This window comes from Eretmochelys imbricata, chromosome 4, assembly GCF_965152235.1.
Source record: "Eretmochelys imbricata isolate rEreImb1 chromosome 4, rEreImb1.hap1, whole genome shotgun sequence".
Taxonomy (NCBI): domain Eukaryota; kingdom Metazoa; phylum Chordata; order Testudines; family Cheloniidae; genus Eretmochelys; species Eretmochelys imbricata.
The window spans coordinates 8971337-8999180 of record NC_135575.1 but is presented as its reverse complement, the minus strand read 5'-3'; the positions used below and the strand labels follow the sequence as shown (position 1 = coordinate 8999180).

The 27844-nt window shown below is 44.2% G+C and overlaps 1 protein-coding gene across 17 annotated transcripts in view; it reads right to left on the bottom strand.

The window, feature by feature from the left end:
- ADGRL3 (adhesion G protein-coupled receptor L3) overlaps positions 1–27844 on the bottom strand; it is a 440011-nt gene that overhangs the window by 290200 nt on the left and 121967 nt on the right. The gene's annotated exons all lie outside the window — the stretch shown is intronic.

Genomic DNA, 27844 nt, shown 5'->3' with positions numbered 1-27844 from the left:
AATACACCGCTATTTTAAAATACAAATGTAAATATTCATGGCTGTTAAAATATTAACATGTTACTAATATTAATGTGCTACCAAAAAGCCCATATCCTGTAACATAGATCTATTCTGTTTATCAGGCACTATAGTGCTTTCACTGAGTTTCATCCTTTTTTAGCAGACCTGATTCCCTCAGTGCTGGAACAACCCTATTCAGCACATGTGTACACTACTGAAAGGCTTTGGTGCCATAACCTTACAGCCTATCCCAAGAAGAATTTACGGCCTGAGCCAAAATCCATTGAAGTCCATGGAAAGACTCCCATCAACTCAATCTTCTTTGGATCAGGCCCTTGAAGACATAGGCGGTGGGTATCGTAGGCTGGGGGAGGCTGTGCCTCCCCAAACAGCCTGACATGGCCCCGCCCATGCTCTGCCCCCAGGACTTTCTTGCCTACTTCTAGTTCCCTTCCCGCTCTTCTGGAGCACAGTGGCTGGGGAAGAAAGCCTGGTGCCAGTGCTGACAAGGCCTGGAGCTGGGGGCGCTAGGGCTATGGCCATGCCACGCTGCCTGCCCGGTATTGGGGGTGCTGGGAACACGCCACTCACCCAGCGCTCCGGTGGGGGCCCGGGAGGGGGGTACTCTGGGCTCTGGCGGGGGGGGGGGTGGAGGCAGAGGGGGAGGAGCAAGGGGCTAGCTGCCCCCAACAGCTTGTTCACCCGCCACCCATGCCTGCAGAGCAGATATAGACTTTTCACCCAGAAGTCTTGTGTAGAATCTCAGAAGAGATGGATGTCCTACACTTTCTCTTCCACTGCAGTGCACTACTCCATTTTATATGCACCATTCCTAAATGTGATGTTGTCTAATTAAAATATAACCATGACAATCATTATTGCTACCACTGTTACATAATTGCAACAAATCTTATACAAAATATAACACATGACCAGAAAGGCTTAAACAGCTTGCAGGCTAACTAACCCAAAGCCAACCTTTAAAGACATGTTAGAAAGTATGTGAATGGTAATTAGGGCCATTGGATGCTAAATAGGCTAGAACTTTGAAATGCAAACCTGTATTGTTAGAGAATTAGAGGTGATGCTAATTGTATGTGTTTATTTATAGATGCTGGCCATGTAAACAGACAGCTCCTGTCTGTCACTATAGCTATTGATTCAGAGATCAAAAGGGGATATTAACATTTAGATGAATCTTGGATGCAATGATGTCATTGTCTATATGTCTCTTTAAAGTTTGTGATAAACTGCTTAATGGATAAATTATCTTATGTTAATCCATGCAGTTAATTACCCGTGAGGTTTAGGAAACAGAAGGTTACAGCAAAAGCCTATTGTTCACCCAGGACTCTATGGTCAAGTGGCTGCTAGAAAACTGTATAAAAGGCTCTTGGGTCCCAATCCTTTTTATCTCAGATCTACTTAAGCTTCATCAGGGGAAGTTTGAGTCGCAAGATTGAGATCTCAGTCCTAAACTGGAACACCCTGAATATGATATTGGACATTGGACTATAACCTATGGACTAAATTCTAAAAGAACTCTTTGCAACTACAAAGCTCACCATCTCTGCTATGAATCTGAATTTCAAGACTGTAATCATATCTGTATGTATACTGATCTTTTAATCATACTCACTCTCTCTTTTCTTTTTAAATAAAATTTAGTTTAGTTAATAAGAATTGGCTGTAAGCGTGTACTTGGGTAAGATATGGAATATTCATTAACCTGGGAGGTAATGTGTCCAATTCTTTGGGATTGGTAGAACTTTTTTATATGATGAATAACATTTTCAGTAATCCTCATCATATTTGACTTGGGTGTCTGTGTTACTTTAAGGGAACTATGTTTTGGGCAATCAGTGAGGTAATAAAGAAGCTGTTTTATGCTGGCTTGGTAAATCTACATATTGGAATGTCCACCAGCTTCGGGGAATGCCTGCCCTGTTCTTTGCAGTTCACCCTAATTGAGTGACCTCAGTTGGCTCCCACGGGACTCTGGTCACAGTCACCCTCGCACAGAATCAGCAGATAGCGGGCCCCTTTCCTCTCCTTAAGACCACAATACAGGCAGGGATTTTAACATTCAGCTCTCAAACTGCTGTTGTCACCAGGTAAACTTGATGTTCCTACAGTAGATGAGGCACTGATCTATTTCCTGTCTGCCCTCCTGCTTGTGTCATGAGGTGGCACTGTATTAGGTCACTAGTTGTGCAGTCAATCTGAACCAAGTCACTGGTGCATGGTAATGCAGGCTTCAGTGATGTAGCTTATATAATGCTGCTAGCATGCTTGCGTCTGTTGAAAATCACTCCTTCGTGGGAAGGAAAGGACACAGAAGACAACAAACAGCCCTGATAAAGAACCAACACCTTGTATGGCCCCACCAGCGAAAATCAGAGACACACAAAGTCAGCCGCTGCAGTATCAAAGTTTAAGAAAGAAGTTGTGATCCATCTAACAAAACAGACATCACACCTTAAAACTAATGACAACAGGAGAGGCAAGACGAACACTGCACAAATTTGCTCTGAATGAGAGCTATAGCTAATTGTGCAGGAATAGGCCGTAGTCCAGTCAACAGAAGACACACCAAATGGCTCACCATTAAAAATTCAGCATTTTACAGAGCACCACTGAAAACCTCAGAGACATCTGAAATTAACAGTTCCTCCCTGTACTTAGAATTAGGAGATACCTATGGTAACGGTGTGAGAAGAGTTGGCAAATTATGACGTGTTAATGATTCTGTTGTAGATAATGTGATTTTTGTATTCATAGGTAAAGATGCACCAGTCTTAATCTTGGACATCTGCATTCATGATGAGAAGTAGACTTACAACCTAAATATTGCTGGATGATTTAGTTGGGGATTGGTCCTGCTTTGAGCAGGGGGTTGGACTAGATGACCTCCTGAGGTCCCTGCCAACCCTGATATTCTATGATTCTACTGTTACTGTTAAAAATCTTATTTTATACTGCAATATACATGGTGCTTCACTGAAAAGAAAAATAAGAGTACATCTATCTAGGGTCATAGGGTGGAAATGGTTTACGTGCTACCCAAATTCTGTTCTGCTGGGCTCTTGGTGCCTCATCCACTGGAGGTGGAAGGCACAACAAAACCCATAGAATATCACTGGGGGATATCACTTGTTTCTGGGAGAAGTGAACATTTACTGGTAGTAAGGCAAGGTTCAGAGAACAGAGAGCGACACTTCCAAGGACAAGGGGCAATACCACAGAGGAAGGTACATGTGTTTTGATTTTGCCTTCCAAGAATTCACAACACACATTTCCAGGCTGTGGCTCCTCTGTGAGATTGATCCTGCCAGCTCTCCAAGTTCAAAGAGAAAAATTTCAGGAACAGGTTTGAATATTATCTATATCTATTTTTCTATATATGGGGTTTCAATCTACAGCTCCTGATGTGGAAAGAAGCATGAACTACCCATAGGGGGTCAGATCCTGCTGCAAATTTCTCCAAAGTTCAGCGGTCTCTGGTGTGGGGCCTTGGTTCAGACTCATCTCTAGCTTAAAACAGATTGAGGTGAAGAGTGAAATGACTCTAGCTAGTCGCTCTCAAGGCCTCAGTGGTCTTAGCTACATGGCTGACTCTGCAGGAGAGAGGGTTGACGCTAGCACTGCAAAAGCAGTGATGCGACCAGTCAGGATTAAAACCAAGTGGACCCAGCAGTTACAGAGAAACTTGCATAGCACCTGCCAACACTACACCTGGCTGTAGCTGGCCATAATTAATTTTCTTGAAGAATGAGGGTGGTTTTTTTTAAAGGCATAGGTGATGTGTCTCAAAGCTTCTAGCCCCATAGGAATTATTACTGATTCATCTTTCCTACTGTACTGCTGGCAGTGTAGCGGATAGGAATTTATGCTCCAGAGGATGGCAAAATCCTCTCATAATGTGCCAAAACAATTGTGCAGTGCTATAGGTAGGAGGAAACAGGCTGGAGGAGAGAATTTACTCATGACCAGCTGAGCATTGTGAAGAATTCATTACCCTTATGTTGCTGAACTACATGTTATTAGTGGTTGTAAAATGCCAGCCACAGAAGATGACCACCTCCTGCTTGGTGGTTTCCATAGGTCAAGCAAATAAGTACGTTCTTCTATTGGATCTAAATTTACTGCTCTGGCATTTCAATGGGCCAGATTCTCCTCTTGATTATACTGGTGCAACTCCACATTGCTTCAAAGGAGTTGCACTGTGGTATCTTGGAGGCCTGGAGAATTTAACCCATTGAATGTCCCTTGGTTCTCATATCATATAACAATAAGAAAAAAATTAAACGTACTGAGCAGTTTTCACCGTATCTCCGATTCCTTCATAGCGTACTATGGAATGGCATTTCAAAACTATCAGCACTGCCATTCACAGAATTTAACAATTTGCTCAGAAAGCATGAATTACAGAGAAGTCTGCATCATAGTTGCAATGTCTGAATGGGCTACAGTACTTTAACGATAAAGATTTCAGTTCACAAAATTCACACACTGCACATATCACTGAGGTGGTCCTAACACTTCATCACAACTTAAACAACTGTAGACATGTTTATTTCTCTTACAGCAAGTCCTGCTACACCTATTCTTGTTACTGCACTCATTAGCATGGATCAACGGTATCCCCCACACCTCCTGTGCTGTTTGCAACATGGCCACCATTAGTATCAACATCACTATGCTAGCACAGAAACAATCCAAAGAACCGCTGTACAAGCCTGGGACATGTTACTCGCTCCACACCCCAATTCCTTCCAATGTTTCTTTTGACTAGTATAGTTCACATGTACTCCTTGCAAGGACAATATCTGATCTCCATAGGTGCCACAATAAATACACAGATTCCATGATGGCACCCAGGATCACCATTAACAAAACACATGTTGATAGCCTGAATGGCCATCTCTCTGAAAATTGCTTCTTAAAAGTCTCCGGCACACTTAACCCACTTGAGCAGAATACAACATTAATTGTTGTCTTCCTAATATATATTTAGAAGCAAGTCTAGTTCTTCTCAGCCATTCATAAGGCATATTTTGGAGACAACCATCACTGTGTCACAGGAACAGTCCTGCATGGCACTCTCTAAGCTTTTGCAGCATGCACAAGGGAATAACAGGGGTATAGTTACCTGCCCCAATGGCTGGGAAACTCGATGGATCTTGAAGTGATTGAGAGAGCCCCAGTAGAAGAGAGAGGGGAGCACATACTGGGGGAATGCAAAGATGGCCGCTCCTCCTCTGGAGACTCTATCTACTCATTGGTCAGCCAGGGTAGGTGCGGGAATTGATTGGTCTCTTGCTCTTCCATTTCATCAATTTAAACCTTAGCCCAGGTTCTTAGGACCCTCCTCTTGCTCCATTTGAGCTCTGCTGAAGAAATGGGCAGTTCTGGAGCAGGGTGTGGTTGCACCAGAGTTTGGTATGCTCTGAAAGGACATAACAGCAATGGGGCTTGTGCCAGCTGTGTTTGTTTGGGTTTGAATATTTAATAACGTTCCAGTTTTATAACTGTTTGTGGACTGGAAAAGTAAGATTTTTCCACACGTTCAAACACACAACAGGAGCAAACAACTCAAGGATGAATAGTTTAAGGAGAATACAGTGGGTGGGGGAAGGTTTAAAACTAAAAAATTGTGTTCAGTGCTTTTCCAGCTTTTATAAAAGGTGTCACACCAGATAGTATATTAAGAGAGGATGGCTCCATTCTCCTCTACCCTCAAGAAGAGTTAACAATTTACATCCATCCATCCATCTACCCCTTCGTTTAACTCAAGTTACAGATTTTATTTAGTGACAAAATACTATCAAGGACAAATCATCCAGTCTGTGTTTATTCCGTCATGAAAAAGGAGATTTTTTTTATACATCTAAATGATCAAAGGTCTAGAAACCATAACCTATGAGGAAAGATTGAAAAAAATTAGGTTTGTTTGCTCTGAAGAAGGGAAGACTGAGGGGGGGCATGATAACAGTTTTCAAGTACATAAGAGGTTGTTACAAGGAAGAGGGAGAAAAATTGTTTTTCTTAACCTCTGAAGATAGGACAAGAAGCAATGGGCTTAAATTGCAGCAGGGGAGGTTTAGGTTGGACATTAAGAAAAACTTCCTAACTCTCAGGGTGGTTAAGCACTGGAATATATTTCCTAGGGAAGTTGTGGAATCTCCATCATTGGAGATTTTTAAGAGTTGGTTAGACAAACACCTGTCAGGGATGGTCTAGATAATACTTAATCCTTAGAGTGCAGGGGACTGGACCAGATGACCTCTTGAGGTCCCTTTAAGTCTTACAATTCAGTGATTCTATGTAAAGCTGTTTGAGCTAGGAGTGAAGGACTACATCAGCCATCCCAATGACTGTTGGTTTATATCCTACACCTCTCTCCATGGTGAATGGTCACCATTGAGATCAGGGGAAGTGCTTGAACTCTGGATATAAACAAGAGGTGACTGGGGGTCCTCAGCTCCAAACCTCGATCCGCCAGAGCCCACATTTGTTAAGGTTCTGGGTGCACTGCAAAGGCACACATTGGGGGTGGGGTGCTTGAGAAAGAGGATGGGCTGAAAGTTGAAGGAGTTTGTTGGATATTTATTTATATATAAGTAGCCTTGTACACTGGCCTTTGTATTGGTTATTTTAATTAACGGGGTGCCCATAAGCACAAGCCAGGGAACTATAATCTTAGAAATAAATAAATACATAAATCACTCAAGGAAATTAAGAAAGTTAAGAGTGTCGGAGAGGTTGGAATAGCAACAAGATCTTCGTGAGGCCACTTTCTGTCTTTCAGAAATTCTAATGCATGTAATCAATCGCATCACACCATGCATTATATAAAACTGTTGGATGCTGTGACACAGACATGCCCTGGCAGGAATATTACTTCTGTGGCCAATAGGCCACTGGAGGGGGTTATGTGGGATCTCTACCAAAAGCTTAGCACTAGCTGGTTGTCATGGTTATTGCAGGATGTTTACACAGAAAACATTTTTAGAGTTATCTGACATGTAGAATACTGGTTTCCAAAACTAGTGGGGGTGAAACTTGTCCCCTGAGGTGGGGTGGGTCTCAGACCTGACTCAGTCCACAGTGAGAACAATTAGAGAGACACGGTGGGTGAAATGATAACTTTTATTGGACCAACTTGCGTAAGCGAGAGAGACAAGCTTCTGAGTTTGCACTGAGCTTTTCCTCTGGTCTGGGAACAATTGACATCCATTGCCTCAGCCCAGCTTTGTGTTTACAGGCTGGGGAAGATGCAGACTTGAGCACTGATAAAGACAAATGTCTGAGGGCAAGTTTACACTACAGTGCTACGTTGGCACAGCTGCATGTCGGCATAATTACTCCACCTCATTGAGAAGCAGAAGCTTATATCGGCAGGAGACACAATGCCAGTGTGGACAGCACAAAACTTGCGTCGCTGGGGGGCAGTGTAGACTTTTTCACACTCCTGAGAGACGTAAGTTAGATCCACTTAAGCGGTAGTGTAGACCTGCCCCACGACTGAAAAAGGGCACACATATTATCTTTTAAACAGGTAACATTCTACCAAAGAAAAGTCTCATGAAAAGTGGATCCCAACTCTCTGGACCGGACAAGCACTGTACGAACTGACCACTGGGTGAGAAATAACTTATTAGACAAGGAAGTTACTTGTTGTTAGGCTATAGATTGTGTTTCATGTTTTTCTTTTACCTGCATCCTTGTTTCCAATTCCTTGTACTTGCTTTTAGTTGAATCTTGAACTCAAGCTTTGTTAAATAAACTTCCATTTGGTTTTATTATAGACATGTCTAAGTGCCTTCTGCTAAACAGCATGCTGAACTGAGGTGAAGCTAGTAAACCAGGATGAATTACTTCTATGGAGGCAACAGACTGGGGTATGCTGCAGGTGTCCAGAAGACAAGGGGCTGAGCACTTGAGTGCAGAGTGTAAGGAAGTGGGCTGTGCCAGTCTCTAGCTTGCAGAGAGAAAGAGCGGGGCAGGTGGAACCCCGAGCAGAGCTCTTGTGCTGCCAGTGGTAACCAGAGGATTTCTGCCAGCGGGCACAGAGGTGGCTCTGTCACGCTGTAAGCAGGTGTAGCAATTCCCTGGACATCACGGGTAATCCCAAGACTTGTCTCAGATGCACATTTTGGTTACTGTATTAGACTTCGCCTGTCATGTTAGGTTACTTCCCACATCAGACAATAACAATCCAAACAATGCTGCTAACGTCCTTCGCAAAAAACCATAATTAAATATTTTTTGTGACAAGTCTTCATTTGATGTCAGGGAATGTACTGTCCACTGTATTGATCTGAATGCAATCTTGGGCTCCCATATTAGGCTCTGCTCCAGGCATGTAGGGGAGAAAAAATGAGTTGATCCAATATCATGCAGAAGTGAAACACTACTATGTCATACATTGTCCTTAGTGCACATAGCCTGATCAGCAACTAACGCCAACAACACATGTTCTGTGATGCCTACTGGGAAAAGGGATGTGGCTGGTAGTTGAGTAAATTACCCTTGTCTCAGTTGCGTAAGATGCTGCTGCTTAGAGCAACATGGTCCCTATGACCATCATTGAGGTGACACTGTCTCCCCTGCAAGATTGCAGACTTTGTCCATCCAATAGCATCACATCAGCTGGCCTGACAGTGCTTTGGAGAGGATGCTGGAAGGGGTATGGAGTCAGGGCTGCTGCACGAGGATGGCCAGAGACCCAAAGGCTTTTCATTTTCCCATCGATCCCAGGCCCCAGGCGTTCCTCACGCACCATTACATGGCAGCTAAGAATCCACAGCCAACCCCACATCACAAAGAGTCAGAGTGGGAGTATGTGATGAACCTTGCTGTTCCAAATTATTTCCCCCTCCCTTCTGTGGGTTTTTTACATGTAAGGGAAACATATGATGCAGAGTCTGCAAGTGAGTACCAAACGACCACGTCACACCACAGCACACAGAGGAGCACTGGAGTCTGCATGGAAGGCTGATATTGTTGGATTCTGACGGCGGATGTGAAGAACCAGAACTTCTTCCCCACAGCCCTCAACTCTCTGGCCCAAACAGCAACAAGCCTAGGTAAATCATGCATTTAAATCTAAGTAAATCTAAGTAAATTACTAAGTAATCTTAGTAATCTTACTAAGTAATCTTAGTAAATCTTACTTAGTAATCTTACTAAGTAATCTTAGTAAATCTAAGTAAATCATGCATTTAAATCCAAGAGACCAAAGTGTATCCACTAGCCAACACCTTCTGAAAAGTTACCATAGCTAGGAATCAGAGGGGTAGCCGTGTTAGTCTGTATCCACAAAAACAACGAGGAGTCCGGAGATTCCATGCATCTGAAGAAGTGGGGGGTGTACTCATGAAAGCTTATGCCCAAATAAACCTGTTAGTCTTTAAGGTGCCAGTACCACCAGAATTCTCGTTGTTTTCATAGCTAGGAAGAGTCTTGATAGTGTGGAATAAACCAACAGCTGTATCATTATTAGACTGATGGATCTAGCCACGTCTCTGCTAGTGGCCTGCACCAGGTGCCTAAGAAACCCTGCAGTAGGTTACAGGATATCCTGCCCTCAGGAAAAGGTCTGAGTCTTGTTCACACAAAGGGTGTGTCTATATTGCAATCACAGAGTGTGACTGCAGCTTGGGTAGATGTGCCCAAGCCAGCTGAACTACCAGAGCAGTAAAGCTGTGGCAGCGTAGGCTTCCATGCAGCCTAGCTTTGTGAGTAATTATCCAGGATTACGGGTGGGCTCGGATAGCCCACGCTGTTATGGCTTCACTTCTCCATGACCAGAACTAGACAGATGAAAGCTAGCTTGGATATGCTACTCGAGCTGCTGTCACACTCCAGGATTAAGTATAGACATACACTATGGCCCCTTTACACAGCTCTGCCAGTAAAAAGGGATTCTAGTGTAGATGAGAATCAGGTGCAAAGATTCTTCCTAACTCTCAACAGAGAGAAGGTGGTGATGGATGTGTGAGTCAACTGTGGGAATGGACAGGCAAAAGACAGGAAGAAGGGCGTGGGGCTAAGACATCCATACAGTACCCTACTCACGACTCCTACTCTGCCCGACCTCACCACCCGGGAAGATCTGGTTAGATATGATCGTTAATACTAATATTGGCCCCAAACCTGTGATGGAACACAGGGGTTTCACAGGGAGGTTTTGAGAGGACTGTGGAGGCTGCAGGGAAGGCAGCACAAGTTCTCCACCGCAGATTTTCAATAAACAGACATAAGTCCTGGTAGTGCACATACTTGATTCCTTCTTATCTGCAGTTAAAAACCACAGAAAGCTTATAAAAAAACCACAGAAAAAGGCAGCAAAGCATATAAACGGCACAAACTATTTTGGCAAACAAACTTGAAATGCTTGAAACCCTCAGTGTGTCTGAATCTCTGCTTTGTTGTATTTTCCCAACATATCATTAAAACCACACCGCCAAGGTTAGATCCTGCCCAATCCCGCGCCGATGCAAAAGACCTGGGGGGAAGAAAACCCAAGGAGTTGCTACTTCTGTGTATTCAGCAACACAGGACAGTACACTGCTGGACATGAGTTCTCCAGACAAGGGACCCAGGGGCTCCCCATGCCCTGTAGCTGGAATACAGACACACACCACACTGCAGTCTGCTAGCAATTCTTCTTACATCAGCAGCAAGCTCTAGCTAGCAGCTGGCCAGCGTGCACTTTGCTTCTGGTCATAGTAGTGGCAAAGCAGGGCAGTGTGCTCACAGTTTGGAGGCCTCTGCCCACAGGCCCACTGGGAGGGTCTCCTGCCCATGACCAGACAGACTCCTGTTACAGCGGAGACATTGAGCAGAACCCGGCTCATCCTCCATGTGCTGGCTGCCTCCGCTGAAGGGCAGGATTTCGCTCCGGTATGTATTTGCCCCAATAAAGCACCCATTGTATGATCTTTTCATAGGCATGGTTCTTTCAAAGAAAAGGACGCAACAGGGCAAGACCTCTTGTGGGGCACATTTAGCTTGAAATGTGCATATTGCCATGAAGATATAAAAGTGCTTCAGTAAACAAATACAATCTATATCTCCACCCTCAATATGGTCGTCATTAAAATCTTTATGTATTATACAGCAAAAATGCCTGACAGCCATCTGCTTCTCTGGGCAAATGAAGTGCTGCTAATCCTTCGTTTAATAAGAGGCAGGAGTAATCTCAGTGGCTCAGTTTTTAAATTATGGTTTTCAAATAATACCCATGCACCAGTGAACGAAAGTGCCGCTCAAGCACTTCATATTGCAATGGCTTCCTATAATGTGATCCCGAAATTATCACCTCCTAACGAATTTCACTGTGAAGTGGGCAGGCTGAAAATGTCAATAATCCATAAATGCTTTCACCAGCCACATTCTAAATTAAACTCTTAAATGTGGTATCTAAGGATGATGTAGAAAGCAATGCTTTTTTCATAGGTGTTTTCTATTAGCTTTTCGTTCATCTGATTGATTTGTAAAACCTCCCACACTATTAACGTGGTCCTTCACATGTAAACAGTGATCTTAGTCTGCTCTTTTGAACATAACACTAAACGTAAGAGTACACAGGTTTTTTTTTAGTTAGTAATATCAAAAGTAAACTCAATATAATATTTAGTTAATCAGGAACTAGAATGCCCACTGTTGAGCACTATCTGCTGTCCACTAGAGATTCTTTAGGCCAACACCTGTGTGATAAGGACAGAAACATTTTGCACACAAGTTACTTAGTATGTCTTTTTTATTGTGATTGTGCCTTCACTAGAAATGCTGTAGGAGTGCCGCTGAAGCATTTCAATCTAGACACTCACTGCAGTGATGGGAAGGGTTCTCCCATCACAATAGTTAATCCACTCCCCAACAGATGAAAGGATTGTTCTGTTGATCTAACGCTATGTACACCGACTACATGGCAGAGCAGTGTGGATTTTTCAAACCTCTAACCAGAGTAGCTGGGTTGACCTAACTTTTTAGTGTAGACCTGACCTTAATTTTAAGCTCTTTGGGGAAGGGGCCATCTTTTTGTCAAATGTTTGTATAACACCCAGCATAACGGGGTCCTAATCCCTGATTGGTGCCTCTTGATTAATACCACAATACAAATAAATAAGTAATGTTTTCCCCTGGTGTTCTATTATTCCATTCAGGCTCATTAAACTATGTACTCAATTGCCAAGCTTTAGGCATACAGAAGTTTCAAAATGGGTCCTTACATTTTATTAGGGAAAAATGTTATTTTGAAGCTCAATTCAAGCTTATGATTCTGAAGGCCTATATTAAAATCAACAACAACAAAAACCAAAAAATACATTACAGGCCCAATTATGCAAGTGCTGAAGATCCAGTACCAACTTCAATGAACAGACAATCCCATTCAGATGGCCACTCTAGAGCGAGAAAAATACAGTTTTTTCAGTTTGGTGGCCGTTCCGAAATAAATAAATAAATCGGGGGTGGGGAGATTGATTTGGGTGGAACCAAATCTGAAATTTTACAGAATGTTTGGCCAAATGAAAAGGTCAATTTTTCATCCATTGCAAATTTGAAGGGATTTGAAGCTAGATGTGCTACATTGCAGGTGAGTGCCCTAGTCACCTAGCTAAAGCTGTGAGGGTTTTTCATTTGTTTGTTTGTTTGGGGCGGGGGAGGGAGCACAGCCGGGGTCCACCATCACCACCTTCTCCAGCCATTTTGGGGAAGGACTGAAACCATGTATGTCAAATTCATGACCAGTTTCAGGTCAACCAAACTGCATTTTTTGGTAAATAAATGATTCCTCTGAAAAAAATTGTCCAACTCTAATGGCTCCAAGCAAGGTTCAGGAACGCTATGCTCAGATTTCCCCAAACTCTATTCGTCCAGTAATACATGCTGTGGATTTTTAAAAATAAATTATACCTCTCATCCTAGTCACAGTGAATGAATTTCCTGATGAATATTCCATTAAGCAGATATTGAATTCTGTTGAGCTGAATACCTACATTTAATTTATCCAAGAGGATTGTTTTCCCCTCAGTCAAGATATTTCACTAAAAGGGACAATAAGTGTCAATATCTACCTCAGTGGAAAACAAAACAAAACAAAGCAAAGTAGTGCTATATACTTAGTACATATCTACTAGAATTAGTTGGAAATATTTTCTTATGGCCTTGAATCTCAAAACTGAAACAGCCCCCCCACCCCACCCCCAATTTAAAGTAACTTTCTGAATAGCAGATGAAGTCTAAAAGACTATTAATCGCTGAGAAGCCATTCAGGAAAAATATTTCCATATGCTGTCTGATTGGCTCATCAGAAGTGAATAATTTTTTACTGAACATAACTGCATCATTTGCACATATGATCTGATTGCGTAAAACAGTCTGCAATGCTATTAGCTCGTGATAAGACAAATAGCAGTAACTTCTTAATCTATAGTGACTATTAAAAATAAGCAGCAAGATGAGTTAATGTAAGACAGTTTAGGGCAGTCGGTTCAGTGCTGTTGGAAACCGAATTATGCGTTCCATTTATCCAGAAACACTTTATTGGCAACTGAATTGTTGTTTCCAACATGGCAGCTGAAGAGTGGGGCCCTATTAGATTGCACCACGATTAAACATAACTCCTCCATAAAAAAGAAAATAAGCTAAATCTTAAAAATACTAAAATATAAAAAGGTGAAAAGCAGTGCTCTCTGAAATTTGCTTGCCCATTTTGAGGATAACTTTATAGAACCCACTTGTAGATGTGCTTCAGTCTTCCCTTGATATTCATTGTGGCAGTTCATGAAATTCTGATCCTAACCTATGATTGTGTAATGCAAATATTTTCATCCTAATAACCATATATCCAGAATACATCCTACTCCAGGAATGTCCAACATTCATGGCATTAAAGACTAATCTGGCAACCTTAGCAGGATCCCCAGGACTACACCTAGTTAGACATAATTTGCATATTTGCTTGTATCTTCCTTGCTAGATTGATGTTAATGACTTATTGTTTGAGTTCAAAAGGGATAAAACCCTGATGTTCATTAAAATTTGTCGTCCTCCAGTCATGAGGTGAATTTGGGGATGCCAACAGACTCTCATAGCACTCAGGAAGTATCTCACCCTAAAGAATGAGGTGAAAAAAAGTCTGAAAAATCACAGGAAATGTTGTTGCTTTGGGGGAGAGCTAAATCAAGGCTCCATGTGTTCTTATAATATTTCCATCAAGAGGAAGAATGAACTGTTTGTCATACTGCCAGCTAAAAGACTGGCTGTGTAATAGTGGATTGCACAGGTCCAAAAAGAAGCTCATAATCATTGCTCAGACATGTCTTTGCTGAGAGAAGTATGAGTGAAATCTGATTCTCCTCAGAGAAAATATTTTTGAAAAGCTCTCAGCTCTGCAGTAATGTAAGCCTTGGCTGGTATCTCATGTCTTTGTGAGTTAAAGTATCTACCATATTTCTTGTTCGATCACACAGCATGGTGCTGACATCAGCACCTATGGCTGCGTTTCCCTTTAATAATTCTCGGTCGGTCTAACACCACTTTAAAAAGAGCTGAAAAGAGAGGGGTGTAGCATGATGTGTCCTTCTCAATATTATCTACATGAGCCATAACACGATGCAGTAGTGAAGGGCTTTTTTATGATCCACAAAAGGTGTCCACCAAACAAACAAACAAAAAAGGTCTGTGGGAAACCTTTCTTTCTCTCTTTTCTCTCTCCTCCCCTCTAACCTGTCGGGGAGACAGCCTAATAAATAGTGAACAGTTGGATGTGAGGGGTTTTTGGTCATGACTCATTTTGGAGATTAAGTGAAGTATAGGGAATGGTGTAACTAGTCTTTTGGGACCAAATTTAACAATCTAACAAATTGTAACGACACACATAAAAGGTGACTGTTCTGAATACAGTTACCACCAAAGCAAAGGTGTGACCTTCTATGTTTTTAATTAAGATAATTAACTGGAAAGCGATATATTTAAGCAACGTGCGACACAAAGGTAATGACACTGATTGAACTTGTTCCCCGGTCCCATTCAGAAAGCACTCCATGAGATCCTGAGGGCTGCCAAACAGAAACGTGTGATCTCATCAGCCATGTGCCAAAGTAACTGTCACAGAAAACTGTTTAAGAAACTTTACTTTATCTTACCACTTATATCAGCTAGCTTTAGCTTTTGAAACGTACAGCCACTAAGTCAGAAAGGAAAGACAATCCAGAGGTTGAGGCACTGGTCGAAGTCCTCAGAGACCTGGGTTTGATTCCCTGCCCCATCACAGGAGATGGGCACTGCCAGGACAAAACCGCCTATTAAAATGTCATGAAAAACAATGCCCCTATGACTGAGTCAGCCATGGGATAGACACAAAGCTGCAGCTGAGAGATGTTTTATAGAAGGATATGAACAGTGGGGATGGTTAAAGGAAAGACCCCTTAGCAGTGTCTGGAACACCTATACACTATACACAAATGGCTGGATGTGAAGTGGGATGCACATGTGTAGGATGTAAAGAGTCTTCTCACATAGGCACACCTGCCGGGTGGGGGGGGGGGAGCCAAAATGTAACTATTTTCACTCTCTGAGGGCAGCATTACATTCCCCCACCATATCCCCCTTCCCTGATGGGTGGGCACTGGAGGGAGCACATGCTGCCCCTTGTAAAGGGGGTAGCAGTTGCCACATATGCATGCGTCTCCCACGATTCTGGTGGCCTCTTCTGCACATCTGTACTCTTAAGAGCAAGAGCAACTGTGGCCAGCGTGGCCGGTGCGCTGCACCTCACATCCACAGTCATGTGGCTGTGGCTTTAGCAACCAAAACGAATCCCCAATCATTTCCAACACTCCCTTAGGAAGCATGACGCTGGAATATGTTTCCGTACTGAAATGCACACACATTGATTAGTTCATGCCAGACCAGATCTTGAAGCTCTCAATGTTTATGCAGGCCTTATTCTGACTTCAAGGGGAATTTGCTTGTGTAGGGATTAAGTAAAAAAAAAAAAAGCATAGAATTCAGGATTTGTCTCCTTGATTTCATTTTAACTGGGGACAGTGGAGGATTAAATTATGTATTAGGCTGGTTTATTTTTTAAATGAACTGGTACAAACTATGTCAAAGTGATACACAATAAGGACTTCTTTGTATTGAACTGGGCATTGCCACTTTAAAGAAACACAGAGGAGCACTTTAGCTTGCACTGGTCTATTCAGTGAAGTAAAAAGGATATCCTGCTTGTGAAAACCACAAATTATGAACAACATACATGTAGTTACTGCACAGATATATAGTCTTATTTGCAATGAATTTAACACTATGCATACTAAGACCTACCATCTTCTCCATTCATGAAAAAAGACTAATTACATTTCTAATTTAAAATGTATGAGTTCATAAAGGTCCAGAAAAGCCCTTTGTGCGTGCTTGAGTTCAAAATCATGAATGGCATGGACAAAGTGAGTAGGGAAGTGTTATATACTCCTTCACATAACACAAGAACCAGGGGTCAACCAATGAAATTAACAGGCAGCATGTTTAAAAAACCGCAAAAGGAAGTACATCTTCACACAACACGCAGTCCTCCTGGCAATGAGTTCCACAGGTTATGTTGTGAAGGCCAAAACTATAATGGGATTCAAAAAAGAATTAGAAAAGTTCATGGGGGGATAGGTCCATCAAGGCCAGTAGCCAAGATGGTCAGGGATGCAACCCAATGCTCCGTGTGTCCCTAGCCTCTGACTGCCAGGAGCTGGGAGTGGACAACAGGGGATGGATCACTCGATGATTGCCTGTTCTGTTCATTCCCTCTGAAGCACTTGGCATTGGCCACTGTTGGAAGAGAGGCTAGTGGGCTAGATGGACCTTTGGTGTCACCCAGCATGGCTGTTCTTATGTTCTCTACAATGGCTTAACCTACTATATATTAAGCATTTGAAATCAGGGTAATTAAGCTCTTGCAAAGTATTTTCTGCACAATATATATTATGGAAACAGCCAGTGAATAGTGCCTTTTCTCTATGTCATAGCTAATGTAGCATTTTCTCCCTGTCATCAATAGATTAAAACATTACCGGGGGTTGGGGGGGCAGGAGGGATTAGTGGGGAGGAAGTATGTGAAAATGGAGGAAACACATTTTGCTATGAGATAATTCAATAAATATGTCCAGTTTACTGATGCTCACTTTCAACTAAAAGCAGAACACATTTATGTTGCAAAATTAAGCAGGGAAAAGAATTAGGGCTTTACTTCAGTTTTTATGTTTGTCCAGTCTCACAGCTGTGTTAGTAATATGAAAGGAAGAGAGAGGTGCACTGAATCTTAAGACCACATTTTCAGAGGAGCAAACTGGCATAGCTCCATTGTCTCCAATGACATTAAGGTGACTTACACTAGCCGATGATTTGGCCCACTGAATTCAATGGAGCTACACTGAGTTAAAGCAAGGGAGGACATGGCCCAACATTTCTTAGGCAAGCTAAAACATGTCTTAACTAAGATGAGCAGATGGAGCGCTGAGGACCTTGAAGTGGTAGTTTTTGTTTCTGTACCACTACAATGCAGTATGTTTGGTGCTGTAATAAATGAATTTGATATCATTTCTACAGTCTCGGCATCATCTGGGTTCTTTTGTTCATAAATTACCTTTTGAAACTATGAAAGTGCCTGACTGTATCCCCTGAGAAGCCAAGCCAACCGTATAACTGTGCTGAGAAAAGGCAGTGCTTTTGACAGCAGTCAGACAAAAGCACAGCGAGCAGAATGGGAGAAAATGGTATGGCTGGTGGTGGGAAGAGATGGGGGATGGCTGGGGTGGGGAAGTGCGTGCTATGTTTGTGGAGAAAAATAGATCATTTTCCCACAGTCCAAAGTGAAGAAAAACTGTCATAGTTTGCAAAATTTACAATTTTGTGGCCATGGGACACCACTTGGCTCAGCAAGCAGCTGTCACAGTTGATGCTTATGGTGAATTCAACCTGCTCTTTCCCCACGCATGTCTCTGTGGTAGAAAATGATTTCTGTAGAGTAACAAAATAGCAAATAAAATAATATAACAAAATACAGGGAGAATCACAGAAACATTGGGCTGGAAGATTCCTTGAGAGGTCATCAAGTCCAGCACCCTGCACCAAGATGGGAACAAGTATACCTAGACCAACTCTGAAGGTGTTTGTCCAACCTGTTCCTAAACAACTCCAGTGATGGGGAAATAGAGATATACTTTCCTTCCAGTCCCATCCTTAAAAATCCCATGTGAAGGGGTTTGTTCTGCAGAGCCCCAATCGTTTGAATCATTAGGCCTATTTGCAGGAGTAAGGATTACTCAGATAGTAAAGGGATTGAGCCCAAGATTCCCGTATTGTGACTTGGCAGTATGGAGGGCTATCATAATGCCAGCACCCTGCGCATGTTGTTGTAGATATGTTCCTAACAAATTCAAATTCCTGTGGTCATTTCAGAAAAAAATACATAAAGAGACTCTCTTAACTTAAATTTAAAATGGGAATGGAACATCACTTCTCTGGGATTGGGAGGTCTACAGGATCACTGGAAGTGGGGATCAAATATCAGACCTCTGGATCTTAAAGTATGAGCCTCTGAGACTTGAACTAAAACATCCACCTCTGTCAAACAAGGTTGTAGCAGGCTCATCGACCTCTACCCATGGCCCAGCTACCACTAGAGGGTGACAGCACACCAAGCTGAGTGGGTGTGGATTACACAAATATATTACTTTACCAAAATATGAAATAAGTTAAAACAAAACAAAAAACCTGATGATATTATGACCTTTGTTTGTTTATTTATGTATGCATTTTTCTCAGCTGGGCTAAGGACGCCAGCTTCCTGTTACAGAGGAGGTCAGACCAGATGATCACAATGTCCCTTCTAACCTTATAATCTATTAATCTTGTTTCACTTTGTGGTTATTATTCAATATTTGGGTTGTAAACACAGTTGGAAGATGCTTATTTGTGTTAAAAAAACAGCACTGGAATTGGAAAAATAAATGTGAAAACCTGCCTATTGGCTTTAGCTTTCACAAAAAGCTCATTTATACAAAATGTAACTTTTGAACCAGTTTAAATTGACTGTCTCCCTTTAAAGCTCTCTTACACTATTCTCATCTTGTTAACATACAAAACGTGGAAATAATAATAAACGAAACAGGAAAGTAATTATTGCTGTTCTCCCCTATGACAAATTTATGAACATGGCAGATCTGATTCACAGCTTTAGAGATTGTTAAAATTGTCCTAGTGATTTTGGGCGCCACTTTCTCAAAACGCAAGTTGTCTCAAGTTGGACACCTGCAAATTGTGCACTCGGCACTTTCAGCACTGTAGGCCTATATTCAGTCTGCCGTGCAGCCAATTAACCACATGTACCTAGACCACATGCGTTAAATATAGACCATATTTCATAATGGAAAATGCGTTCCTTAAAATATAAGGCAGCACCAAAAAATACACCGTTTTCTCAGCCTCATTCTCTTCCATACAGTAATCACATTTTGCATTTGTTCATAAAGTGATAGCATGCTATTATTCTAAACTCACTGGGTCTGGTGGCCCCTCTGTTACACTGGGTTTGCACTGGTATAACTCTTTTAGCCTCAGTGGAGTTTTGCCATCCAGTATAATAGTGCAGAGAATCAGGTCCAACAAGTCGATTTTGGTGTCTGAGCCAACTGCCTTTTTCACCTAGTAGTACGCTGCAACTCCAATGCACTCCCTAATCACCCCAGGTTAAGCTAATGGCTCAAGAAAAAGGAAGGTAGGAGAGAGAGAGAGCTAAAGTTGATAGGTTACGTAGAAAGGCAACATACTGATTTATCTGACAGCAGCAGAAAGAAATACAACCAAAAAGACTCATCACAGCCGGTGCTGCAGAGTCTCGTGTCAAACTGAAGCGGAGGAAGGGAAAAATTCTAAATGGTTGAGCTCATACACTAGGTGTCCATAAACAGCTGAGAAACACAGCTGACATGGGGATGTGTGTCTTGTAGTAGAGGGATCTTTTTGTTTGAATGCAGTTCCACAGGGTGATGCCACCGGCCCAAGCCCGGCTTTCGATGCCCCATCATATGGTTAGGAGTGCAGGTGTGCACATCAGCTGTGGAGTTCCTGCCAGTACAATACACAATTTCTTACACTCATGCTGCTGTCTTTTCCAGGGCAGTTTGGTTTTGAGCCAGCCCTTTCTCCCATCAGTTAATGGACACTGTGGGCCTGAATTGCCACTGCCAAACCAGAAGTACGTCCAAATCAGAACAGAGGTGCTTTATACCCACTCTGCACTGAGGTAAATCACCAGGTCAGGTGCAGGGCAACGGTCAATTTGTCACTATGCCATTAAGGGCTTCTGTGGGGGTGGTGTTCTTACCATTTCAGCGCGCCAAACACACACACACCTGAAAACAGCCAAAATCCCCCCTCTTTTCACCATCAACCTCTGTTCTCCGTCTCTGAGGAGGAAGAGACTTCCAACAACTCAGAGGTTCCTCAAAGCGCCTCACCATCATAGTGGCAAAGGATCCATCAGGCACAAAAGCAACCTAGCGCCTGAGAAAGGCACATGTAGACATCAGTCCCTGACCGCAAGCAGAAGAAAGGCTACCAGAAATGACTGCAAAGACTGCAGCTCCCTAACTCTGAGCCACATGTAGTATCCATGGCTGAGTGAGGTGTGGACGGAAAGGAATGAGGTTGCACTGTGGACCGTGTCACAGATAACATGAACACTGCACAAGATGTCAGGTGGGATACAGAAAGAGGGTGGGAAAAGGTTTGTCTGTGAGAGACACATATGATTTAAAATATATATGTCATAGGAGAGATTAAATTTGAAACCAAAGACATGGGTATAATTGGGAGAACATCTGCTGTCAGAATATGCCAGTGGAATGGAATCTAAAATGTGGCTCAAACCTCTCAGCTTTGTCTCTACAGTCACTTCATTCTAAATTTAAGGGAGGCAAAGAAAAAAATAATTGCGCTCTTTTCTTAGGACATTTTCAAAATCTAACATACTTCAACTGAAAACCAACCGATCAATAAAATCTGACTTTCTGATCATCTTCTGCTCCAGCCCTGTGACATACTATCCGTCTCATCCAAACACATACTTAAATCTATCACCCCGAAGTTGTGCAGCAAATACAGCATACCCCATGACAGCTGTGAAACCTGTAGGTAAAAATCACAGAATCGTAGAATATCAGGGTTGGAAGAGACCTCAGGAGGTCATCTAGTCCAACCCCCTGCTCAAAGCAGAACCAATCCCCAACTGAATCATCCCAGCCAGGGCTTTGTCAAGCCTGACCTTAAAAACCTCAAAGGAAGAAGATTCCACCATGTCCACAGGTAACTCATTTCAGTGTTTCACCACCCTCCTAGTGAAAAACCTAAACCTCCCCCACTGCAACTTGAGACCATTACTCCTCATTCTGTAAAGACAGATCTGATCAGTTTACAGGATCCCCTGCTGCTGAGCTGAGCCACTAACCAGTTCATAACCCCAGCAGATGCCTCTGTTTCTAAGCCTCTGGGAACCTTAGGGGCAGGCTGTTGTATCACTCCTGTCATGACAAATGGGTGAGAGCTAAAAACTGGAAACGGATTGCTTCCCTGGTATCCAGTCATTGGTGTCTGTTTTCATCAATTTCTTGGGGAGTTTGCAAAATTACACTATTGAGGGACAATTCTTGTACTGTTGTAACACAATGTAGCACTTTGCACATTCAATGCACTGAACATACATTGCCCAAGTAATCCCTCCAAAAATCCTTGCGAGGTATGTATCATGCCCATTTTACAGTTGAGGAAACTGTAACACACATTGCTGTGACCTGACCAAAGTGCGAGCATGAGGCCACTGCCCAGCTGGGATTAGAATTCATGAGTAAATCTGGGTCCAGAATGGAATTTTTAGTTCACTGGCTATTTGCAAAATAAAAATAAATTTAAAAAAGGTTTTGGGTTGAACCAAAAATGGCACTTAAAAAAAAAATCAGTGAATCAGAAACAAACAAAAATTCAAGTTGAAACGAATCAAAATGGCTCAACATTTCCGAGACAAAAAATGTGAGTCCAAACATTTGGGTAATGTTGAAACAAACCATTTAGTCTTTTAGGCGTTTTGACCAAAGCAAAGGATTTATAAAGCATCCAGAAGAGGGCGCGCCTGTCTTTAAAGCTTTATTCCAGTGGGTCAGGCACTCCCCTGGGATATAGAATTCCCCTCTCTGCCTGATGTGGAAAAATGATCGGAACTTGGGTCTTCCACATTACAAGGAAGTACCCAAACCACTGAGCTCTAGGATATTCCGGTACGGGGCTTTCTCAACCTCACCCCTTGATGCAGTCCTACTCAAGAGCTGTTGGAGCAGGGAGTTGAGGATGGGTCTCCCACACCATACCCGAGTACCCTAAGGACCAGACTGTAGACCAGAGGTGAAAGTAAGCCGGTATGCCCCAGTACGGCATACCGGTAAGAGCCGGTGCGCCGTACCAGGACCGGCTTTCCCAGAGGGCAATTTAAAGCCCTGGGGTAGCAGCGGCGGGGCTCTGGTGGGGATTTAAAGGGCCCCGGAGCTCCAGCCGCCGCTACCCCCCCGGGGCCCTTTAAATCCCGGCCTGAACCCTGCTGCCGAAGCCCTGGGGTAGCGGCGGTGGGGCTCCGGCAGACATTTAAAGGGCCAGGGCGGTAGCGGCGGCTGGAGCCCCAGGGCCCTTTAAATCCCCGATGGAGCCCAGCCACTGCTACCCCAGGGTTCGGGCAGCAGGGCTCAGGCGGGGATTTAAAGGGCTCAGGGCTCCGGTAGCTGCTACCACAGCGGAGCCCCAGGCCCTTTAAAGCTCTGCCAGAGCCCTGGGACAGTGGTGGCAGCCAGGAGCCCCCAGGGCTCCTCAGTGATTTAAAGGGTCTGGGGCTCTGCTGCGGTAGTGGCAGCTGGAGCCCTGGGCCCTTTAAATAGCTCCCGAGCCCTGGGGCTCCCAGCCGCCTCTGGAGCTGGTAGCTCGGGGGTGATTTAAAGGGCCCCAGGCTCCCAGCCACCGCTACCGCAGCTGGAGCCCTGGCCCTTTAAATCAAGATTTAAAGGGCCCGGGGATTTAAGGCCCTGCCTCTTCCGGTTGAGGCCACGTCCCCTGCTCAGGACTCCGGCGTACGGGTAAGTCCTCTAACTTACTTTCACCCCTGCTGTAGGCTCATTCTCAGTATGTTTCTGCCCAGTGGTTAGCCATGATCATTCACAATGACAGTTCACAGTCATTCATGATGATAATGGATAGTCATTTGGCCAGAGAGAGCAAACACTGAACCAGAGGTGGCGATGACTCCCCTGCTGGACCTTGTAAGGGTGGATGGAGTCACTTCATGGTAATTTTCTTTCAGAGATCCCTGACACGAAGAATGGGTAATTTCATGTCTCCTATGAGTCCCACGGGGTTCAATCCTGGCAGTTCTCTGGTTCACATGCAGTTAACCACTGGGGGACACGATGCAGTTAGACACTGGGGGACATGATGCAGTGCTGTGGCATCGGGTATTGTCATTCAGCTCTCTGACACCTTTTCTCTGAGTGCAGACAGAGATATCTTCTTGCCTCCCGGTGTCTGGCTGGGACAGGCCTTGGCTGAGAGCTTACTGGCATGGGCTTGGTCTGGATTAGACTGAGGTGATGCTTGCTGGCAGGGGGAGGCATTTTCAGGTACTGAGGGTTTATCACTTTAGCCTCCACTAGGGAGTTCACCTGCCAATGTGCCTACCTCAACCGGGTTCTGCGGGAGGGCATGTCCCACCCATCCTCCACCCCAGGCCCACCTGACCTTTTCATTGGGCCCGGGCCCTGTCGACCAACCGGCCCCCCAGCCCCTTCACAACTTGCAGCCGGTTCGTTTCCAGACCCGCGCCAAGGAAACATCTATACACGCTCATGCTCCACACCCTTCACTTCCTCACCCTCGCGTCCCGCCCCGACACAAAATGGTGGGACCTCCTGCCACCTTTAGAGGGTGAGGAACCCCGGTGGGCCAACCTATACTCTACCCTGGTCCTGAGGCCCACCGGGGATATCAGTTTGTGGCTCCTTCACGGGGCCGTGAGCATGGGCATGTATTTGACATGGTTTACCCCTGTCCCGGACATCTGCCCCTTCTGCAGCGTGAGGGAGACCCTGGTGCACGTTTACTTGGAGTGCGCCAGGTTGCAGCCCCTATTCCAGCTACTCACAAATATTTTGTTACATTTCTGGCTACACTTTTCCCCTCACCTCCTTATCTATGCACTCCCTCTCCATGGCCCCACAAAGCCACGGGACCTCCTGGTCAACCTCCTCCAGGCCCTGGCTAAAATGGCCATCTATAAAACCAGGGAGAGGAAGTTGGCCAATGGAGACTCCTATGTCTGTGGGGCCTATTTCTGATCCTCCGTCCATTCACGTATCCGGGCAGAGTTCCTCTGGGCGGTGTCCACTGGCTCCCTTGATGCCTCCAAGGAGCAGTGGGCGCTGTCCAAGGTTCTCTGCTCCGTGTCCCCATCAGGTTCTCTTGTTTGACCCTTTGACCACACTCCTGTTCCTGTTATTTTATTAGTTGTCCCCCAAAATCACTTGGCTTCCAGGTCCTGTGGATCCCCCCCCCTTAGGCTGCGGGGGCGGGAGGACCCTTTAGCAGTGGGTGGACTTCTGCCCACCCACTTCCTGGATCCCAACAGGATTAAGGTGGTTTTCAATGTCATAGTCTTTTCTGGACTCGGTGCTGCTAGATTCCCAGAAAGCCACCAGGGTCAGAAACTCCTCCTTCCCTCTTCAGCTCGTCAAGATACCTTGTCTTTTCCCGTCACAGGTGGGCTTTGCCTTGCTTATTGTTACCTTTGTCACTATAAGACTAGTCTGCTATAATGGGTTAGTGCAAAGAATAGCTGCCCATCATTTAGATCAGGTAGATCAATAGAGAGAGGACCTGCGTTCCATGCTTTGTACAGGCTGCCAATCCAATTCACTTCCCAGTGCAAGTCAGGCCACCAATCACTAAAACACTTGAAATGGCTTAGGAGTGAGTCTGTCCTCCGCACCCCATTATCACAGCACTCGTGTTTTCAGGGCACTCCTGGGCAGTCACAACCATCTGGAAATGGCAGAAGAGCAGAGCTGAGAACTGGCCACCGCCTCTGGCACTCAGTACTGCTAGGAATCCCTTCAGGCCTAAGCCCAGCATCCTGTAGGAACAATTAGAGAGCGTAAAGGTCTGAGCCAACTGGTGAAGGGGAAGAGGGACACTGCCCAAGCTGCAGTAAGTGCTGCTGGAAGGCATATTTTTGAGAAACATGCCCCGCTGGTGCCAGGTGCTACAGCAGACAGGGCTCTCTGCTCTCCCCCTCCTCCAAAGTCAGCTTCATTATGAACTTCACTTACACGGACACTTCCTCTCCTCCATTCACTGCTACCGCAGACAGCCAGCCCCAATCTGCCCTGTACTTCATCATAGGAAGCATCTCTTTGGTCAGGTTTCCGCTTAACAGGTTACTGAAATCTTCTTGGCAATTAGACTCTTGCCTGGTAATCTCACCAGTCTGCTCCATTTTATGGTGTTGGTCTGGTCACTGTGGGAGAATCCACAGTACATAGTATTGATTTCGGAAAAATGGAGAGTCAGATCCTCAACTTGGGTAAATTGGCAGAGCTTCATTAACGCTGGTTCACATCAGCTGAGGCTCTGGCTCATAGTATTTTCATTCTTAATAACGGAAAGGGCAGTCAGGTACTACAGCAATGGTACCTTAGAAAGACACAGAACCATCACCATTACAAGGTATGAAAAGGCACAATGATAACAGGACATCAGAAACACGGAAGGACAACAAGGTGACAGGGTTCTAGTGTTAGCCCGAGAGAAGAGAAATGAAACCACCAAAAATGTCAGGAAAATACATACTGAAGCACACCAATATAAGCAGAACACAAGGAATTAAGCCCGTTATAATGCCCTTAATTCTGCCCTGCTATGCTTACAACAGATACTGCAGCACATATGGTTGTTCTGCCAGGGGTCTCAGAACAAAGAACGGTTTTACAAATTGGAACATGTGCAGGGACATAAACAGAAAGGATCAGCTCAGGAAGCCGTGGAGTCCTGGGCTCTGAATTTCCCAACGTTGAGTGGTTTGCCAGCTCAGCCTTAACAATGACTGTGACAGTTCAGAATTCTGGGTGATAGAGTTCAATGGTGGAACAAATCTTACAATCCATTTTACTCACACAACCTTTTATTAATTTAAGAGGAGTTTTGCTTGAGTAAGGCTGAATGAAAATTGACTAAGGACCTCAAAATTTGGCCTGCTAGACTATATTTGAGATTATTTTTGCATATTTGTTCTATTAAACCCAAGGTTTAAAAAAACAATAACTGAAAAACAGGTTAACAGCTGAGTAACTAATTCCAGCTGGGAAAGGGTTACGTTGGGTTTGTTGACTCACTGAGGTAGGTGACTCATTACCCCTCACTCACAAGTAAGGGAGATGGGGTGGACTCAGTGGGAAAAGAGGGTCTAGAGTGAGCAGCCTTGGAAGTGGCCTTCATGCTGTCTTATTGTTGCTTTCTTTGTTAAGAAAACCGCACTCAAGCAAGAGGGTGAGTTTGGGCTTTACATATAGTCGAGACTACATGGACTGAGCAGGTTGGGAAAGGGTCCTGCTTACACAGCCGATACAGAAAAGTGTTGTTGTCACAGACAGTGTTATCATGCTTGGGGTTGGAGTGTGGAGAATGCTGATCTTGTTGACTGCAATCAGAATTTCTGCTCAGTCCTCTAACCTTTAGCCATGTAATGACTACATTACAAGAGGGAAAATGGGAATGGAAATGTTAGCCGACAGTACAGTATGATTCCTTTTGGTCCAGAGGGTGCACGGTAACACAGCACTTGCAATCATGACCTTGGGCAATTATAGCTTCACTTTCCTGTTAAAATGTTTTAGCCAGCAATGATTTTGCAGCCCCATGAAGCATTCCTGATTAGATTTTCAACACTGTTACACATCCTGTCTTCTGTACAACATCGTTTCCATACCAAGAGTGCCATTCAGCACATTTCAGTACACATGTTCTCCAGGACAATAGAATGAAACTGTCAGCATTTCATACACTAAGACTTTGGACTAAGGTGGGATACCTAAAACATCAATGGACAGCTTTAAAATCAAGGTGTCTTTATAAATAGCATACTGTGTTTTCATTCAGTATAATGTAGAGCCAACCCCCTGACCACCTCCACCTCACACACACACACTGAGGGCTTGTCTACACCACACAGTTAGGTTGACATAAAGCAGTTTACATCAACCTAATTATGTCACTGTCTATACTACAGCTTTCCACCCACTGATGTAAGTGCTCTATTACACTGACATAACTCCACCTCCACAAAAGGCGTAAAGCTTATGTTGGCATAGTTAGGGCGACACAGTGTCTGTATAGACACTGTGTTACTTATATCCACCGTCTTGTCAATTTCATGGTTCACTGAGCTATGAAATTGACAGGACTGCCCAGTGGGAAGCGGGCAGGGCAAGAAGTTGGGGAAGCTAAACCCCACTCCCTGGGAGGGTAAGAAGCCCCGGGTGTCTTCCCTCCGCTTCCAGAGGAGAACAGGGCGTCCAGAAGCCCTGTGTGGCTTCCCCCCACTCCCGGCAGGGAACGGGGGCCAGAGCGTGGGGCAGCCCATCAGGAGCCTGGGGGGCAGCCAGGCTCCTGACAGGGAGCTGCCAGCAGAGCTGAGAGACCGGGCTCTCCGCTGTCCACTCTGCCCCTCTTAGGTGGTAGACGCGCT